The sequence below is a fragment of the Puma concolor genome, chromosome A2 (genome assembly GCF_028749965.1).
Source record: "Puma concolor isolate L17-30 chromosome A2, mPumCon1.1.hap2, whole genome shotgun sequence".
In the NCBI taxonomy this organism is placed as follows: Eukaryota; Metazoa; Chordata; class Mammalia; order Carnivora; family Felidae; genus Puma; species Puma concolor.
In genome coordinates this window covers 33482353-33504081 of record NC_141668.1, presented here as the reverse complement: position 1 = coordinate 33504081, position 21729 = coordinate 33482353, and the positions used below count along the sequence as shown (strand labels likewise).

General features: G+C 38.4%; 1 long non-coding RNA gene across 9 annotated transcripts in view; it reads right to left on the bottom strand.

Moving 5' to 3' along the window:
• Positions 1-21729, bottom strand: part of LOC112866997 (uncharacterized) — a 106524-nt gene that overhangs the window by 84495 nt on the left and 300 nt on the right. For 3 of the 9 annotated variants that reach the window (XR_015245321.1, XR_015245324.1, XR_015245330.1), the window contains exon 1: positions 9308-15857. The exons of 5 other annotated variants lie outside the window; for them this stretch is intronic. This is a non-coding gene — a long non-coding RNA (uncharacterized LOC112866997). Of the gene's footprint in view, positions 1-9307; positions 15858-21729 lie in introns of those variants that run through there. One more of the 9 variants, XR_015245322.1, reaches the window with a different exon arrangement.

Below are 21729 nucleotides of genomic sequence, written 5' to 3'. Positions count from 1 at the left end.
TCTGACATAAAAAAATCTGTAATGGTATTTATCACATTCTATTACAGTGCTTTAAAAAACATAAAAACCTCACACCTATCTTGAACTATCAACTCTTTGATGACCTAGATCATATAATACTCATTAACAAAAATCCTACCAGTATTTGCTTAACTTGTGCATTTAAACTGTATTTCAAGGAATTCCATGTGCTGGCTCTTTAAATTATCTAGGCCTACAGAATTCCCCTTTATTTTATTTTTTATTTTATTTTCAGAATGCCCCTTTATGTCTTCTGACCTACTTGCACATCACAGTTCTGCCATCTAGTGGCCAATTACCCAAACTGTAGGTGCAATACCTAGTATGAAATAAGCAAATAGGCCCTATTTCTCAAATACAAACATTTATTTTTTTTTTTAATTTTTTTTTCAACGTTTATTTATTTTTGGGACAGAGAGAGACAGAGCATGAACGGGGGAGGGGCAGAGAGAGAGGGAGACACAGAATTGGAAACAGGCTCCAGGCTCTGAGCCATCAGCCCAGAGCCTGAGGCGGGGCTCGAACTCACGGACTTCGAGATCGTGACCTGGCTGAAGTCGGACGCTTAACCGACTGCGCCACCCAGGCGTCCCTCAAATACAAACATTTAAATTACATTCAATATTATAAGACACTTCTATACCAATTTTATACATATACACTTTTAAACTAGTGAAATATTCCAGTTCTTAACATTTTGCCTCTATTTGAAATTAATTCACATTATAAGATTTATAGCTCAAATATATATCATTTTTATTTGCAAATAAGGAATATGTAATGTCCATATTACCCGCCTTTGATTTTATGCAATGTCCTTTCCCAACCAAGCTCAAACTTTGCTGGTTTTTCTCTTAGAGACCTCTCTCTTTGAAGAGTCTAAGCCATTCAACAAAACACATACCAGACACCAAACTCAGCTAAATATCAAGACAGCAGGACAAAGTCCTCACCTGATAAGATCCGTCATCTAATTGGATCCAAAGCTGTTCTCCAATATGGACTGAAATACAGTGTTTAACCAGTAGGCTTATCAGCATGGTTTACAGGGTTGACTGAATTGATCCAACAATTCCACTAAGTAGGTTAGTAGGAAATTAGTCTAAAAATTAAAAACTTGTGAAGAAGCATTTTCATTCTTGATTGAATAAACCTCCTCACTAACTCATTGCCTTCACCAATTATGATTCAACTGTCTCATTCATGCATCATGCTATTATAACAATAATATGATCAACTAATAACACAAATTGAATAAGGAGGGGAATAAAAATGGGAAGAGGATGAGATAAGGGCTGGCGATTCAGTTCCAACTTTAATTACTACCTAGCATTTGAGATATCATAAATCTATCACTATTTCATATTTATGAGTTAACAAAGTGTATTTGCTTTAGCAGGAAGGCATTACCAAATAGCTCTAAAAAAATACATTCTGAACTGTTCTGTCACTTATCTCTAGTTTGTTGAAATCATTAACTTACTGTGAAGCCAAATGTAGCAGATGTATAAACTCTCCGGTATTTCTTTCTTCCTAATATTCACTCTTGATACATCACTGATTTGCAGAATAAATATTTATTTCTAATACTGCAAACTCATAAGTGCCATGACCCTATTTCTTTGCTTTCAGATATTTAAAATGCCTTAAGTTTGGGACACCTGGGTATCTCAGTCAGTCAAGCATTCGACTCTTGATTTTGGCTCAGGATATGATCTCAGGGTCCTGAGATTTAACCTGGTGTCTAAACACAGAGCATGGTTGGGGCACCTGAGTGGCTCAGTCGGTTAAGCGTCTGACTTCGGCTCAGGTCATGACCTCACGGTTCATGGGTTCGAGCCCCAGGTCCAGCTCTGTGCTGACAGCTCAGAGCCTGCAGCCTGCTTCTGATTCTGTGTCTCCCTCTCTCTCTGCCCCTCCCTCCCCTGCTCACACTGTCTCTCTCTGTTTCTCAAAAATAAATAAATGCAAAAAAAAAAAAAAAACCACACAAATAGAGCATGGAGCCTGCTTGCTTGGGATTTTCTCTCTCTCTCTCTCTCTCTCTCTCTCCCTCCCTCCCTCCCTTGCTTGTTCCCTCTCCCATCTCCCCCAACCCAAATAAATTAATTAAATACCTGAAGTTCAAGAGATTATTTAGACCAACTCCTCACTGCATAGAGGGAAAATTGCGGTTTTGAATGGTTTAGAGCCTTGCCCAAGCTAAGTGAGCTAATTGTAGCAGATGAATCTAGAACTTTCAGTTACTGAGAATAACCACTAGTCCTGAGCCAACACACTATCAAGAGTATTACAAGGTGAACCTCTCAGGACTAATGCCATCATGCTTCACTAATTAGCAGGAGTCTCAGCCTAAGTTATTCTTTCTCAAAAATTCTTAACCCACAAGCTGTATATCCTCTCCACTTCCCTCTCTTACCAAATTCTTCCAGTGTCTCCTTCAATCCCAATCTGAAGCAGCCGTTCCTTTTCTTCAAATATGTGTTCGCTTCACCTCCTTGCCTTACTTGAAACCTACCTGGGTCCTGAGCAAACATCAGGGCCAGAAGCTGATTATATGGAGTTGATTGAGGTAGGTGTATTTCTTGCTCCCCCTTGCTACTTCCAAATGATGTCACCCTTTTCCTCCTGCAAGAATCACTGTTCTTTTAATGCTGTCATCTGGATGTATCACTGTTTCCTACACCTTCTTACACTCTTCTCAACCTCCTGGTCACACCTCATCTTTCACCAGCCTTTGGTTCCTGGCAATGTTCCAATTTTGGTTTCCTTTCCTTGTATTTGGTGATTTCAATACGTAAGTGGGGGGACCCATCAAAAAGCTCCAACTTCTCAGTTTCCTGATTTCTATATTCCACTGACATTTTTCTTTTCCACTTCAGTCACTCACTTTATGCAGTCATACCCTGGATCTTTACATCTCTTAAAAATACAAACCTTTTCAAAACATTCCTATCCAAACACTGAACTTTCCTAGGGCAGCTTCCTATGTATTCAGTGGGCACAAGTACTTCCATACAATTACACAGTTCTTCAATGATGTGGGGACATCAGATCCTCTCATCCCCCCTTTCTTATTATCCATCAGCCCCCTCCTGTCATCACTTCCCATCTGGTTTAACACAGATTCCATTATCAACATAATGACCCTTTGTAAATACTTCCAACTCTTAGTTCCTTCTTTCCGTCAACTGAGCTCACCCTACAAAACCCTAATCCATGTATAAACTCTTGTGGCTTCAGACTTTCTCCTTGTTTGCACAGAAATGTTAGTGACCACAGATTACATAATCATGTAACTAGTTTCACTTTAAATTCGTAATCTCAGGCCACAGTTTGAATCTTGACTATGACCCAGAAATCTTGCTAGATTTCTCTAATAATTTTATTTTTCTGTTCCCCAGGATGATCATATTGATCTGGATTCTCTTTCATTTATCTTCTACTCTCCCTCTTCCACCTTTATCTCTTAGCAGGTATGCTTGCCCATAATTTATTGAGAATACAGAACTGTCAGACAGAAGCATTCTCATCCTCCCACAACCAAATCCCCAGGCCTACTGCCTCCGTACCATTTTTCCCATTGCCATGAGATCAGGATACCAAGGAACGTATCAGAATATAGCTGGAAACTTCAGAGTTTGAGGCAACTGATCATAAGTGGTTAAGTTAGTAATGCCAGATTCAGAAGGATAGTGAATATTATGCTCCGTAGGAAATGGAAAGGCTTTGGTGGGGAGATGCTTGATCCAAGTTATGCTGAAGGACAGAGGTCAGCAGACTACAGCCCTGGGCCAAATCTAGCTTATTGACTGCTTCTGTAAGTTTTATTGGAGTAGTCATTTATGTATTCCTATCTGTGACTAGTATGCTACAATGGTAGGATTACATTGGTAGGACAATGGTAGGTCCTACAATGGTAGGACACAGAGACCATATAACCCACAATGACTAAAATATTTACTATCCCTTTCCAGAAAAATATGCCAGCTTCTTTTTAGAAAGATAACTCTGGCAGCATGATGAAGAATAAATAAGAATGGGGGAAATTAGACGCATGGGAAATATTTGCAAGGAAATTGTGTTAGTGCAGTAAGAGTAATAAAGGTTTGGTCTAAGCCAATGGAGGTAGACACAAAAAAGAAAAAAAATAAAAAGAGACATATTGTGTAAAGAGTCAGGATTAGATAAACAATGAGAAAAAACATGACAGAAATAGGTTAAAAAAATGACTGCACGTTTTCTATTTTTGGTGACTGGGAGAGTACTGGTTTTCTCAACTGTGGTAGGAGAAAAAGGATGAGAGAAGTAAAAGCTTTCAGGAATAGTAACAATGGTCATTTTTGGACAAGTTGAATACCTACAAGAAATATACACATGGAGCTTGCTGAAATTATCCCCAAAATGATCTCTGAGGCTAATGGAGTTATGGAAATCATTGGTCTATAACTGGTAGCTGGTACAATGGGAATAGATGAAATCACTTAAAAATATGTAAAATAATACCAAGTCTCTTAGAAGTTTGAATTCAGGAGTTGAAAACTTATGTCCACACAAAAATTTGCACACAGATATTTACAGCAGCTTTATTTTTTTTTTATTATTTTTTTTAACATTTATTTATTTTTGAGACACAGAAAGACAGAGCATGAGCAGGGGAGGGTCAGAGAGAGAGGGAGACACAGAATCCGAAACAGGCTCTAGGCTCTGAGCTGTCAGCCCAGAGCCCGATGCGGGGCTCGAACTCACGGACCGCGAGATCATGACCTGAGCCGAAGTCGGACGCCCAACTGACTGAGCCACCCAGGCGCCCCAGCAGCAGCTTTATTTTTAACTGTCAAAAGTTGGAAGCTAGATGTCCTTCAGTAGGTGAATGGATAAACAAACTCTAGCACACTCCGGAAATGGGAGTATTATTCAGCACTAAATCAGAATGAGATATTAAACCAACAAAGACATGGAGGAAACTTAGATGTATATTACTAAGTGAAAGAAGCCAATCTGAAAAGGCTACATTCTGTATGATTCCAACTATATAACATTCTGGCAAAGACAAAACTATGGAGACAATGAAAAGGTCAGTACTGGGTTGACAGGGGTTGGTCGGGGAGGAAGGGATGAATAGACAGAACACAGAGTATTTTTAGGGCAGTGAAACTATTCTACGTGATACTGTATGGTAGATACATGTCAATATACAACTGTCTAAACTCACAGAACATACAACACCAAAAGTGAACAGTAATGTAAACTATGGAATTTGGTTGATTACGATGTGTCAATGTTGGTTCATCAATTGTAACAAATGTACACTCTTGTGGGGATGTTGATAGGAGGGAGGTTATGGAAGTGTAGGAATAAAGGGTATATGGGAAATCTCTGCACATTCCCCTCAATTTTGCTGTGAACCTAAAACTGCCCTGAACAATAAAGTCTTAATTTTAAAAGTCTGTGTTTAAAGGGTCGTTAAAACTGTCATTAATTCATACACAAAAGATCACAGAGAAATTAAAGTGAATTAACTGATCTAGATATATCAAAGCAGGTAAATCTCAAATAATGTTCAGTGAAAGCAAGCTACAAAGGATGCTATGATTCTGTGTATGTGAAAGTTTAAAACATAAAGTTAACACATACTGTTTGTGGACACACAAATGTAGGAAAGCATATTAATGATAATACAACTTCAGAATAGGAGAATAGAGTGGAGGAGAAGAATAGGAAAAAGATGAGCTTCATTTGCCAGGTATTATTTCTTTTTCAAAAAAAGCTTACAGTGAAACACACCGAAAGAAGGAAAGGAGTATACGCTGTGAGGGGGAAAATTAAGAGGAGACAGTAGGTCTTGGACATCAGAAAGGAAAGGAGGTATGTTTCAAAGCATAAAATAAAACAGACCATCCAACTCTGCAGAGAAGTCAAGTGGCATGAGGATTAAGCAGCTCTATCAGTCAGAAATCTTGCAGAGTTTCAGCAGAATAATGGAGGTGGGAACCAGATGGTGGGGGGTGGAGAGAGGAAACTTGGCACTAAACAAGTGGAGGCAGTGAGAGCAAATGGCTCATTCAAAAGAGTTGGCAATGAAGAAAGAGAAAGATATACAGCAGTTTGAATGAGAAATATTTAATGTGTCTGATGCTTCAATTTCAGGCAGGTGGATACTCAAATAACTCAACATTTTTTGCAAAACATTGAGTCCTTACATTTTCAAAAATGAGAAACAGAAATAAATCTTTTTTCCTTAACAGAATATCTGCAAATTATCTCATATGTTAATATGGTATAAAATAACATTAAGAACTTGGTTCGAATGACAACATGAACAGCGGAAGTGAAAAAGTTAAAAACAGGTAAGCCTTGAGACGTAGGGATTTTCCAGATGTGGAGCTCACCCAGATCCTCACAAAGTGAGCGCACATGTTCATGCAGTCACCCAGTCCAGTTCAAGGTTGGCCTTGAACCTTTCAGATTTAGAAACTTAATCTCATCAATGGGAATATAATTAGCTTCTCAAGAAGCTGATCCATACTAACAAAGCTCATCATAGAACGCTGTTTGAGCCACTTCCCTTATTTATAAGCAGTGTAACTGCTAAGCAGTCTAGATAGATGAGCCTGAACAAGGACTTAGATTACTGGAATGCGTCATGAAATCTAGCTTCCACGTGACAATAGCAATATCCTTGTCAAGTGGCTTCTTACATCAGCCTCATAGAACATTCTTTCTCTAGGTGAAGTCGGCTCTGGCAAATTTCCTTTTCCTGCACCTTTACTTCTAAACATCCTGCTTCTAAGGTGCTTATCCATTCCTTACAATGTTGATACCTTTCTGCCGAGGAGCAGATACATCTCTATAAACTGATTCTGCTTTTCTTTGCACTGAATGCACTACACTTGTTATTGTTTAAACTTTCAGAGTTCTCTGAGGAGTCTAGGATCACCTCCATATAGAAGATAACCTTTCATTTGCATTTACAAGTCCATTAGCATATGCTGAAGGGCAAAGTCCACATTCCTTAAATTTCAGTCATATTTATACCACCTTCAATGATTGTTATTACAGGTGAGAACATACCTATATATATATTTATATAGGTATAATTATATATATAATTACCTATATATATAACCTATATATATATATATATAATATATATGATAACATCTAAAGACATATTAATAACTTCATTATTTTATTTTTTTTCAAATAAACTCATGTTGTTACCTGAATTTATTTGTAAAAGATATTTTATATTACTACCACTAATTAGCAACCCAAGCTATACTCAACATAAGTAAAAGTAACCAGTAATAAAAGAATAAAAAATAATATTCTTCAATAATTTGCTTCACTAGTACATCTATATATACCCCCACTTACTGTCACAGCTGTTAAAATATGACATAGTTTTGTACCTTATGTAAGGTCTAATATAGCCCACGCATAACATCAGCACTACTCTCATTCAGCAGACCCTGATATGAATGCTAGCTCAACATTAAAAAAAAAAAAATTTTTTTTCAAAAAATTGTAGTAAATATGAATTGTTTACATTGTTAAAAAGAAACAACAAGCCCAAAGTGGAGTCACTTGCTACGCCCCACAACTTAATATGTAACCTACCTACAGTTACAGCCTCTTCCAGGAGTGGAATTTTAATAGTCTGGAATTTCCTGGTCAGCACTAGTGAAGTAATCTGCCTGATGAGACCCACTGACCTGCACCTAAGGGAAGGTAACCACTTGAAATAATCCATTCTTTTGCCTTGCTGGTCCTACCCTCCTGCCTGTAAAAACTTAACCATTTGATGGGATGCTGCCTGATTCAGGAATCATCGAATAATGCCAATCAGATCTTCAAACTTACTCATTTGATTTTTTTTTTTTTTAAACAACATGGAATGCTCCTTAGGATAATATCTCTAAAATTAGACCAACTGCCATGGAAATAACCTGGCAAGTCTTTCATTAAACTCTAGACAAGTTCTAATGGTACACTTAAAGGGTTATCATTAAATGATTTATTGCTGTGTAGGTGGTAAGTTTTGAAATATTTTCTCAGACATAAAAAAGTCTAGTTCTTTTGGACCTGCAACAAAATGTTTATTTTGCACAGCTCATTCTCAACGTGTGTATCACCGTAAGCATGTAAATGTTTGAAAGTAATTATTAAGGAAAACAAAAGAATAAGGAATTATAGTAAAGATACAACCTGTATATCTTCAGAGACTATTTGAAAATGTATAGGGGAGCTGATTATGTGCAGACAACACAGAAAGAAAAGCCTCAGAAAAACGTCTCTGTCCTGAGTTAGCAGAAGCCCTATGTTATACTTTCTGTTCAGAAATTTTGTGGCCAGGGGTCCCTAGAAAAAACAAATGTATTCTGAGCCATCAGATTTTTAGGACTTCTCACTAAAGGGACAGCAATTGCAAATGCTTATGTTTAAATCTTTATTTCCAAACTTAGGTTCATGGTTATATTAAAAACTTCAAGCAAATGCAAAAGGAAAAAAAATGTTTAGTAACATTTTAGATACTATAGGTATTATATATAGGGAATATGATTCAACTTGATATAACTGAATTTATGAGCTGCTTAGAGCTTTGGAGCTTTGTTGCATTAGCTTCAAATAGCTCTTAGGGAAAAGTGGATATTTGTTGGCTGCTTCCTCAGGATTCATTTCTCCTTTTGTCCAAACATTTTCTATCACAGAACTCACCCATCCCAGTACAAAGCAGCCATGTGGTTTGAGCATAGATCCCATCCCCAGGTTGGTTAAGTTCAGCAGAGTATCCTGCACCTAACCACACTGATTGGTTCAGGGAGGCACATGTATCACATTTTGACCAATGAAATGTGACTTAATAAGGAGTCCTATGACTTAATAAGGTCATAGGACTCCTTATTAAGGAGTCCTTGCTCCTTATTAAGAGCCCTTGCTCTTCTGTGGGAGCTTTAGGGACTTGACCTGGATTGCTTTTATACTTACTTGGGCACCTCTTTCCTGGCTTCAAAACCATTTATTCCAGAGGTCAGGACCTGTACTCTTTTCCAGAATACTGCCTACCCTTAGGCTAGTTGGGTTTTGCCTTCACTTACAGTGAGCTAGAAGTCTGCTGCCCCCACTCAAGGCAGCCCTTCCTAAGGACCAGACAGGGAGTTGGAGAAGCCCAGGTCCCTTACCTCGGATGAGGATAAAACTGCACAGTGCCAACTCACACATCAACATTTTCCAGTGGGCCAGACTCAAACCATCTTTGGTGAGAACTAGCCTGCAAATGTACCTGTGCTTGGGTCCACTTCTTTTCCTGCTTTCCTTGCTTCCTTACGGATTCCTCTTAGGAACACTTCCTTAGTAAACCATTGACATATAAATAAATCCTTCCTTCAAGTTGTGCTTGTGGAGACTCTGTCCTAAGATATTCTTCTAAACGGAAAGGTCTGTAAAGAGATCCCAGGACTCAGAGAGGGAATATAACAAGGCCAGTCTCATCACTGTCACCGTCCCAACAAAAACCTGAGAAGCCTTTTGCAAACTCAACATCTCACACCCAGTTATTTCAGGAAAGAGGCACAGGTGGCTCAAACCTTCATCTCTACCACCTAAATCACCAAACTGCAAGTTTGGCTCAGGCTTCTCAATGTCATAACTAGTTCACTGTGGTGTTGAAGAGGAAGGTGAGCTTAGATTTGTCAAATGTTTACCTGAACAGCCCAATGTTTGGGAGATACCCAGGCTTACTGGTAGCACTCTACCTATGGTCAGACTGCACGCTGGCCAGAGTTTGGGGATGGGTCAGAATGGCCACTCAGATTCACTTAATGGTGCTTTCACTGTTTTTGTTTTTTTACTATCTTATTTTTATTTTATTTTTTTATTTATGAGAGAGAGAGAGAGAGAGAGAGAGAGAGAAAGGGGCAGAGAGAAGAGAATCTTAAGCAGGCTCCTTGCTCAGCATGGAGCCTGACAAGGGACTCAATCTTCTGACCCTGTGACCATGACCTGAGCCAAAATCAAGAGTTGGATGCTCAACTGACTGGCCATCTGGGCTCTCTTCAATGGTACTTTCACTTTGGTTTGCCTTTGAACCAGTAAGCAAGAGAAGTAAAAGGTATACATGAGATTAGGACAGAGACTAGTCACTGGCAATCAGGAGGCATATCCAGGCTTTGGGAATATCACTCTCCCCAAGGAAGGAATGAGCAAGAGAGCAGCTCTGAACTGTGGACTCACTCTCTGCTTTTTTTTTTTTTTTCTTTTTCCATTTCAGGCTTGATGAGGGATATCCCTTCATCAAGAGTCAAGAGTCTAATACCATAAATTTTTCCTAAGCCATTGTCAGATAATTGAGTAATTACTGCACTTATTTCTTTTTTAATGTTTTTATGTTTTTTAATGTTTTTAACGTTTTGAGAGAGAGAGAGAGAGAGAGAGAGAGACAGCACGAGTGGGGGAGGGTCAGAGAGAGAGGGAGACACAGAATATGAAGCAGGCTCCAGGCTCCAAGCTGTCAGCACAGAGCCCGACATGGGACTTGAACTTGGGAACCGCAAGAGCATGACCTGAACTGAAGTTGGACGCTTAACCGAATGAGCCACCCAGGCACCCCATCTGCACTCATTTCTTAATACAGCACTGAGCCTGAGGTTTCAATGCAGCTACCCAGTTAAGGCACCATACACAGATATTTCATTTTTGAGTAAACTTCCCACTTCAGACCAACTTTGGCGACAGTAGTGATTGTTTACCTAGGGATATTTAAAGATGCCTGCATAGAAGACCATCCTGTCCTTTGCATCATCTAAAAGACGATCAGGTGGGATCAGGTGGAATCAGATGATGACAAGCACTATGGTTAGGCTACAGCTATTCTCAAGCTCAAGGAAGATATAGACCCCTTTGAAAGGAAGAAGTATTCATGATTTCAGTTTGGGTTCTCCCAAATGCAGACCCTGAGGCATGAATTCAAGTGCAAGTAGTTTATTTAGGGAATAAACTACTTCTATCCCCAATAAGGGGATAGAAAAGCATTACAAGGAAAGGAAGGCAGCCAATGAAAGGTGCGCTATTAATCCGGCTACTGTATTGAATGACAGGAGATATACCAACTGAATTATCCCAACTTGATGAAGGGGCTGAGGTATTAGAAACCCACTTTGTCAGTCATGGACTGAAGACTGGTTCCTGGGGTTGCTAAGTTCTTAGCATTTCCAACCTACCACCATACAGACAGGGTTCCAGAAAAAGCCCTCAAACACAGAAATGCACATATCAACAACTGAAAGTGACTGGAGCACACTGAAATAGTTTTGAGAGAACTGGAAAATGGTTATTATATACCTATGTATCCAGAAATTGAGCTAGAAGGACATAAAATTGGCCCAGGTGGAGTGACCAGGACTTTAGATCCACAACATATCCATACTGCAGGGATGTTCAGTTCTCACAGAATTCATGGTAACATATTTATTTAAATTGAAAAGAAAGTCAGCTGATGGGTCTGGTAATGGGCTTTGCTGTAAACTTACAAGTCAAATCTGCAGCACCAAGGTTTTAATGAAAATATATTTAGGGGCACTGGGTGGCTCAGTTGGTTGAGCAACTGATTCTTGGTTTTGGCTCAGGTCATGATCTCACGTTTCGTGGGTTCAAGCCCCACATCAGGCTCTGTGCTGACAGTATGGAGCCTGCTTAGGATTCTCTCTCTGCCCCTCCCCCACCCTCTCTGTCTCTCTCAAAATAAACTTAAAAAGTTTATAAGAAAATATATTTAAAGCATAAACACAAAATACCATGTGGCAGAAATAACATTGTTTGTAATTAATAAACTTATGATACAAAAATTTAGAGTTTTAAAGTAAGCTCCTATAAACAGGTTTTAAGTTTTTTTAGTTTAAAAAAATGTAGAAAAGGGGCACCTAGCTGGCTCAGTTGGAGTATGTGACTCTTAATCTTGGGGTCATGGGTTTGAGCCCCATGTTGGGTGTAAAGATTAGTAAAATAAATAAATAAATAAATAACCTTAAAAGAAAGGTAGAAATAAGCAAAAGAATGTTTGAAGGTCTCGGTAGCTCACTGCTAACACTACACTTCCAGAACATTTCAACAGTCAGAATTCTTGTCAGCTTGAAACCAGAAATCAACATAAGCTGGCTTAAGCAGCAAAGGGTTATTAAAGGATATTCAGTAGCAACATAATTGTGAGACAGGCTGGAGAAAGAGTTGGAAATTCCATAGCCTTGCAGCACGTCCTAAGGACACAGCAAAGCTGGGTCAGTTAGAATCCTGATACCACTCCCAAACATTACAGATGGAAGCTGATGCTACCAGTAGCATCAATGGTATAGCTCCTTTATGAACTTGCTCCTGCTGCAACTGATGTGATCTCAAGAGTGCATTCTCTGTAGATCCCAATTCAAAGTGTGAGGTGGTTATAAGCAGGGACTCAGGCTCTCTTGCTGAATCAAAGACCAGGAAAAAAAAAAAAAAGTACCTGATATACTGAGCTCTATCTAACACCTGATGTTGAATAGCGAAAAAACAAAACAAAACAAAACAAAATCACAAAGATTAATATCCCTAATGCAGAGTTGTGTTTAACTTGAATTACCACTTTTTGTTTCCAAAAAAAAAAAAACAAAACCTCTCTGCTGACAATTTCCTTTAATCCACTGTATTATGATGTGTGTGTGGTTTTTAATTCAGTTTCTAATACATATGTTAAAATAAAAATAAAGGTCATTCTTTATTTTCTATTTCTTATGCATGAAAAATCCCATTACATGCTTTGTCATCACACGGGGTAATGACTTGGAAAATGTTTTACAATTCTGGCCTGAAACTCCAACAATAGGAAGGAAGGGAGAAATGGAAGAAAAAACGCACACATACCTCTGAAGTCTAACCTGAGTTTTGTTTGTTTCTTGTTATTCATGGTACAAATTATTAAATTCAGAAAAATGGAGGAACCATATCTTAAAGTTGGTCAAAATGGGCATCATGGTGATACCTAAGACTGGGTAGGATGATGAATCATCTCATATTCCTGCTGGGAAGTGTGCGAATTTTGTAAAAGGACAATTTGCTCATATTGACATAAAAACTTTAAAAATCTCATTTGTTGACATTAGAGAACAGAGATCTGCAAACTTTCTGCAAAAGAGACAGACAGCAAATATTTTAGGGCTCTGTGGGCCATATGGTCTCTTTCACAACCACTCAACTTTGCCATTGTCTCCGAAGAACAGGTATAGACATATAAATCAGTAGGTGTGGCTGTTCCATAAAACTTCATTAACAAAAATATTTGGTCTGAGAGCTATAGTTTGCCAGCCACTGTTAGAAAAGTTTAATAGTAATAATACAGATGAACTGAATAGAAACAGATGAATATAGAAAAATATATATAATTAATGCAGCAGAGGAACTTACTGTTGAATAATTTTTTTAAAGTGTCCTAACCAGAAATTTGAAGGAAGAGTCACAAGTGCCCACATCTGGGCCATTAACCTTAAATGACCTTTTGTTTTTATCATGTTTCTTCATTCTATTGGGCATTTCCTTTAGACAACATTAAAACTGCAGTGTAGTACAGTGGAGCTTGACTGCCTAGGTTCCAAAACTGGCTCTGTGATTTACTAACAAAATGACTTTGGGCAAGACAAAACCCAAAGAAACTAAAACCATGGAACAGGAGAGATGGAAAGCTGAGAAGACTGTGACTGCCTGATCGAGAAGTAAAGGTTGAGTATGTACCACTCCTCGCCCTCCACCTTATGATAATGACAGTATGATGAGTCAGAAATACGCACATGAGTAAATAGTAATTTGGGTTGAAGAAACCCATGTTTTACTTAATTCCACTATGGAGGAAATTCTGGAGAGAAGTTTAGAATTTAAAAGGACTTCGTACGACAGAGAAAGATGGCCATGAACAACAGTACCTAAGTTGTTTATAAGTGCTCCAAAATCAAATATGCTCTAAATCTCTAAGGTGTAGTACAGCTGATTTTTCCTAATAACTTTGTTTAGTCAAAATCCAGGAAGATAATAAATTAAGACACTGCATATCTCCCTTAGTATCTATTGCTGATATAACAATTATCACAAACTTGGTGACTTAAACAACAGAACTATCGTCTCACAGACCTATAGGTCAGAAGTCTGGTATGGAGATATCTGACTGGACTGAATCAAGGTGTTGGCAGAATGTGTTCCCTGCTGGAGGCTCTGAGGGAGAATCCATTTCCTTCCCACCAGGCCTGTTGGCAGATTTCAGTTTCTTGCCTTTGTGGGACCAAGGTCCCTGTTTTCCTGTTGGTTGTAAACTAAGGGCTGTGCCCAGCTAAAGATGACCATATTCCTTGGTTCATGGCCCCCTTTCTCCAACTTCAAAACCATGAGCAGTGGAACCAGTCCTTGCATACATCTCTCAGATCCACTCCCTTCCCTCCATCTTCCACTTTTAAGGACTCAAGTGATTAGAGTGGGCCCACCTGGATAATCCAGGATATTCTCCTCATCTCAAGGTCCTTAACCTTACTCACATCTGAAAAGACTCTTTTGTCATACAAGGTAACATTACCACATGTTTCAGAAATTAGGAGGTGGACATCTTTGGGGTAGAGTGGGGTTTTTTTCTGCCTAACACAACATCCTATTTGTTTTTCCTAGCCTTCCCAGTGGTATTGATATCTCAAAAATGTCAGACTGCCTTTGAGTACTCTTGGATATCTGTTCCTTCTGATCTTTAAAAAAGTCTACATACAAAGGCAGACAATGACATATTTATGGATATATGCTGATCATTTATACGTACAGACTCAAATCTTGTCTTGCGAGTAAAACAACTTATTACTAATTATTGTCAAGTTACTGGTCTAGAATCTAGAAAGCGCTCTGTAAGCCTTGCTATGTAACCCGAGAGAGTCACTGAGCTTCTTTGGGACAATTTCCTTATCCATAAGATGAGAACCATGGACTTGGAAATTACTAAATTTCTTTCCAGCTCTAAAAATCTAGATCCATGCTCTGAAAAAAAGGTGGGGGGTGGGGGGGGTGGTGGGAGAGTAATATAGCTTAGATATAAAAAATAATGAGAACTTTTCAAAAACAGTAAGAAAGCATTGATTTCTTTTTTCATTTTTTTACACAATACGTATTTTTTGTATTAAATTTTTTTACTGTTTATTTATTTTTGAGAGAGAGAGACAAAGCCTGAGTGGGAGAGGGGCAGAGAGAGAGGGAGATAGAGAATCCAAAGCAGGTTCCAGGCCTGCACTGTCAGCACAGAGCCTGACACGGGGTTTGAACTCACAAATCAATCATGACCTGAACTGAAGTCGGATGCTTAACCAATGGAACTACCAAGGTGCCCCGGCAATACATATTTTTTAAAACAAATTTTTAATGTTTATTTATTTTTGAAAGAGAGAGAGAGAGAGAGAGAGAGAGACAGAATGCAAATGGGGGAGGGCAGAGAGAGAGAGGGAGACACAGAATCTGAAGTAGGCTCCAGGCTCTGAGCTGTCTGCACAGAGCCTGACACAGCGCTTGAACCAACAAACCACAAGATCATGCCCTGAGCCAAAGATGGACGCTTAATCAACTGAACAACCCAGGCACCCCTCTACCCAATACAGATTTTTAAAAAATATTTATTTATTTTTGAGAAAGAGAGCAAGTGAGAGAGAGAGAACACGAGCATGGGAAGTGCAGAGAGAGAGGGAGAGAGAGCATCCCAGGCAGGCCCCACACTGTCAGTGCAGAGCTCAAACTCCCAAAACATGAGATCATGACCTGAGCTGAAACCAAAGTTGGACACTTAACTGAGCCACCCAATACATATTTTAACGTAATTTCAGCATTTGCTTCCCAAAAGTAACTGAAGGTTACTCATGCTTAGTTTTTGTCAATATAATTCAAATACTTCCCTCTACCACTCCATTTATCTTCTGTACTTTCTCGTATTATTCTTCCCTCATAGCCTAACTTCAGTATTTTTCCCCAAGGATACCAATACATCAAATTTGATTGCTCTTTTTTTTTTTTAAGATTTTTTTAAGTAATCTGTTCACCCAACATGTAGCTCAAATTCACAACCCCAAGATCAAGAGTGGCATATAGACTATAGACTGAGCCAGCCAGGAGCCTCTAAATTTGCTCTTTCTTGCAATATAATGTCACAACAAATCTACATCAATCTATTCCTTCAGTGTGGATTATGCCATTCAGGAATGAGTTCAGGTGAAAGATTATAGACACCTAAGTCAAAGTAATGTCTGCCTTCAATATGATTTTTCAATTTTGTCATGCCAAATCCCAGTGAAAAGGAAAATATAATTTTACCTATACTGCAATCCAAGCCACTAAAGACACTAAGCTTTAAATATTAGCAAAAGTAAAAATGCAAGTGGATGCATTCAACTTAAAATAATGTTTCTTAACTTGCTTTGTGATGGTGATAACACATAGATGGCAATTTATACAAAAAAAAAAAAAAGATATTAAATGGCTCAGGCATGCATGTTCCATTTAGATTAGTCCTACTCTTTACTTGCTATTTAAATAAAGTCACCCCACGCTGTACAAATTCAAACATCCTCTTAGGACAGAGTCAGAGGCTGTAGACCTTCCTACCCAAAAAGCTACCTGCTACCTAAAGGGAGGATGAACCACAGGAGGGGAGAATAGGGGCAGATTAACCACATTTAAAGCCCATATTCTCAGCGGAATAGTAACAGTCTGTTGTGCTATAGCGCTGTTTTGTATAATGCAAATCAGCTCATGTGATTATTAAATAGGGGGGAAATGTTAGAATGACACAGAAGGCGGGTTGGTTCATACTTAATTTTTCCTAGCACTTTATGTCTTGTGCTACCAAGAAACAACAGCTGAATGCAAAGTACGCAGCTGACTCCACCATGATCACGCCAGGCCTGGAGGAAGACCGTACCCAAATGACATCTTTCATTGTGTGGCATCCCATTCTTCCTTTGGCTTAGCTCAACCCTGTTTTCCATTTTGATAGTGCTTAGTTTGCAGTTCTCTTAGATCTTTGTGCAAAAGCCACAGAGGACATGAATCAGAGCTATCCATCTCTGGCATTGCTACATTTTGTGCAAAGTTTGCAACTGCTTCTCTACCTGCAACCTCTGATGATAACTACTGCCTGCTCATGTTTCAATCACTCAGCAGTATCAACTCTTCCACAAACTCATTTTTCAAGCTAACTTCAACTCTTTTAAAAGGTAAATAAGTAACGATGGCTTTTATTTGTTAGGAATTGTCCCTGTTAATGCTGCAGTTCAGTAGTTCCCAAACTTTGCTTCATGTTGCAGTCACCTGGGGAGCTTTTGGGAGAGGCTGGATGCCCAGACTCTCCCTTTATTCCATTTAATTCGGAATGTCTGGGGGTGGTTCCCGGGCATCAGTTTTCAAAGATCCCCAGGTGATTTCAGTGAGAGCAGTCAGGGAACTATTACTCATCAGGTCAAGTTTTGAGTGGTCCTTCCCAGATCTATATTTTCCTTAAGCTCTGTTACATTGAGAACTATTTTTTTTTTCATGTTTATTTACTTTTGTAAGAGACAGCATGCGACTGGGAGAGGGGCAGGAGTGGGGGGAGAGACACAGAATCCCAAGCAGGCTCCAGGCTCTGAGCTGTCAGCACAGCACAGTGCAGGGCTGGAATTCACAAATCATGAGATCATGACCTGAGCAGAAGCTGGACGCTTAACTGACTGAGCCACCCAGGCGCCCCCAGTGAGCTATTTTTTAAAAGGTAGTATTTACAGGAATAGAATTATAATATATATATATATATATATATATATATATATATATATATATATATATATATATATATATATATTTATATTTATATTTATATAATTTAAAATGTAGTGTTTATAGGAATATAATTATAGCACACTGTAACTAAAATGTTTCTATTACTATTTGGGTTTCCAAAATAAAAATAATGTAAAGAATGCATAAAAGCATACATAAGTATTTTATTAACATATATTATCCTTCATGAAGGCAAATAGTGAACCTCCTGAGATACACTGATTGGCCACTGGACCTTTAAGGTGAAGTGACTGCCATTTTCAGAGTGACCAGTATGTTCTGTAGCCTCACCACTAGCTGGTAAGCAACAAGTGTTACATGTACACAGTTTTACAGACTGGACCATCCACTTTATTACCTAGCAGTCCTGTGTTTTCCTGGGTCTCCTTACACTTGCCATCCTTTCACTTCACCAACCACTGTCACAGTGCAGCCCACGATATGCTGTCTGCCCCACCGTCTTTCTTAACCATTATTTCTGAATGATCTTTATTCTGCTTTCCTATTCCTTCTGCTATAAATCAGATATTCACACCTGGATTCTTGTTAGCCTTCTTATCCTTAGTTCCTACCACCACTAAATAAATAATGTCAGATTAATTTTCCTAAAGTGTATTTGTACTTTTTTTCAAGCCCCAGTTTAAGTCTTATGCTGTTCATAAAACCTTCCAAGATTCCGGGGTGCCTGGAAGTTGAGCATCCAACTTCGCTCAGGGTCATGAACTTGCAGATCTTGAGTTCAAGCCCTGCATTGGGCTCTGTGCTGACAGCTCCTTCTCTCTCTGTTGCTCCCCCACTTTCTCTCTCTCTCTCAAAAATAAATAAGATTAAAATTAAAAAGAAAAAAACAACCTTCCAAGATTCCAATACATATCCCTCTTCCTCAAGCACTTAAAATGTGTAGCCCTTCAGTTTGGCCAATCAGAAAAAAGGGCAGTGAACAAACTATGGTAGGAGAACAAGCTTCGGGACTGAAAGGTTATGTGATGTATATCCTTGAGTAATAATAACTAATATTTATTAAGTGCTTTATTTTATGCCAAGTTTTATAAGAATTACTTTTAGTCCCCCAACAATGTGATGAGGTAAGTAACATCTTCTCAATTTTACAGTTGGGGAAACTGAGGTAAAGTTATGAAATCCACTTGGTTACACAGTATCAAAATCTAGACAGGCTAGTTCCTGGGTCAGTCCTCTTAATCATGATCCTGTACTGCTTCTCAATTAACAAGTCAATTGTATATGATTTTTCCCCCATCCCTTAACAAATGGGAGTTTAAAATGTCTGTCTTAATAACTTAGAAGACAAAAAAAGAAATATGGGTAACCCTTTGTAATCTATAGTGTTAAATGAGCTAATACTTCAACATCAATTATCTTTCCTTAAATTTGGAATATTTATTGTTTTTCCATGTACTAATTGTTTCAGGTTTATAATGAAAGCTCTGTACCTATTCAGTAGTTTACTTGTAAGGAGAGACCATGATTTATGTCCTTTTCTGTCTTAGAAAATCCTAGAATGATCTATTCAACATATATTACTAATTAGTTGACACTTTTGGAACTCAGGAATGTAAATCAACAAAAAATAAAAGTAAATAAAAGTTCATATCGCATTAGGTTAAAAGTAGTATTTTCCATGGGCCATTCACAGGAAAGTGCAAATTTAGTATCCTCAGATCCTAGTATGAGTCTGATTCTTCAGGTTAACAAAAGAATACAGAATACAAAGGGAGATGAGTTATGTCCTGATTCTGCTTCCAGAGAGACCCATTTTATACACATTGGTTTCTACTAACAAAAAGTAACTCCCAGGATGTCAGATGTCTAGGGATACTCCTTTCTCTTTTTGGTCCTGTTCTTGATTAACCTTATCTGTTGTTCTGGATACAGGCGACTGGATTACTAACAAGAGGGAGGCTCATGATTGGGCTGGGAGATATAAAAAATCTTAGGTTAGCCTTTTTTTTTTTTTAATGTTTATTTATTTATTTTTGAGAGAGAGAGAGAGAGAGAGAGAGAGAGAGAGAGAGAGAGAGAATGAGTGGGAGGGGAGAGGAGCAGAGAGAGAAGGAGAGAGAAAATCCCAAGCAGGTTCTGCACCATCAGCGGAGAGCCTGATGTAGGGCTCGGGCTCATGAACCATGAGATCATGACCTGAGCCAAAATCAAGAGTCAGTCGATTAACTGACTAAGCCACCCAGGCGTGCCTATAAGCTAGTCTTAAATGAACTACATATGAAAGCAAAACGTAGTTTTCTCCTTAAGGTTTAGATTCAGGACTAATGGAATAAAACGAGTATCTATTCTAGCCTACTTTGGTTGACTCTTGTTAACAGTAATAGAGTATCATTTAAATGAGTAGCACTTTGAGAGGTTTTGATCGAAATTAAAGGTCTCATTGTACACCTTGGTTTTTCAGTCGTCAGATGTTTATATTTATCCTTTTCCCCTGATGGGACTTAATTTTCCTTCATGAGGTGTTGAACTCTCTCCATATAATCCCAAGGTCATCCGGATATAATTCCTTTTTTTTTTTTTTTTTTGTCTTACTAACTGGACTTTTTATCCATAGGCTTTCTCTCAGCATTTGTGACCCTTATGGACTACAGAAAATACAGCATTTTTAAGACCCGTGTAAAAAAAGTTTCAAACCCAAGTGATGCTACATAAACACTACACATCTGCTATTTATCTGGCATATTAATTTACTGGAAACCACACAGGGTCATAAAGTTGTAATGTATTTATGATAAAATTAATTGTTACTATATAATATTAATAAACATTTTCAAACATAAGCACTCTAAGAGGTGAAAAACTTAGTTTATTCATTTTAAAAATATAGCAAAATTATTTTTTAATTCTTTACTAATGATACCTCATTTATCACTAATCAGCATTCTGTTTTTCATTATTTCAATGTCTAACGTTTGCAAATCACACAATACCTTCATGTTTTCATGTATGGAAGATACTTTCATTTTCCCCCCTAAAAATAATGGGACACTCATCACCTAATTCCTGACTATCTGGAGTTTCAAACAGGCCAGAATACCTTTCAGTATATAAAATATTAACCATTTGGGAGTGATCTGTAGGTAATTGTGTGGGTATGCCGTAATGAAAACAGATACTTCACTTTTCAGAAGAAAAAGGCTGAAACTGCAAGTGATTTCAAATCCACAATACTTCAGTTAAGAAATCACAAGCCTAACTAAAACCATTTAGAAATTTTGTAAAAATAGCTTTCGTCGGTATTTTGTATATAGATTCTTTTCTAACCTCAAGTTATAAGTTACAGTAAAATAGTAGTGACGTTTTCTAGTAATATATGGCGATACCCAAAATACCTGTGACAGGATATACGCAAACTGAGATCCAGGTAAGTTGCTGTTACTTGGGCAAGGACGACCGCATAATTCGTTAGCATAGACAAGTCTAAAACCCAATCCGGTGCTTACGTGGAAGCCTCTTCCTGAATCCGTCTTTTCGCAAGCAGTGGCAGATCTGCCTTATATTTACTAATTTCACCCTGAGGACACAGAGACCTTGTGGCACGGTAATAGGGAGGCGGTTTTCGGAGGCTCACACATCTTTGTATTCGGTTTCTTAAATAAATTAGTAACAATGCCTTCACGTTGGAGCACTTTTAGAGGTAAATGTAGAATGCGCGAACATGCTTTTTACTGTAGTGTTCTCCAGAGATGTATACTATATGGTCACAACGTGCACAATTTTGTCCTGGGCCACTGAACGTCTAAAAGATTAATTTTCGGCCCGTGTGGCAGAAAACTAGGGATCGTTCCAGTTCCCTGCACCTACATTTCATACAAGAACACATTCATCTCTCTA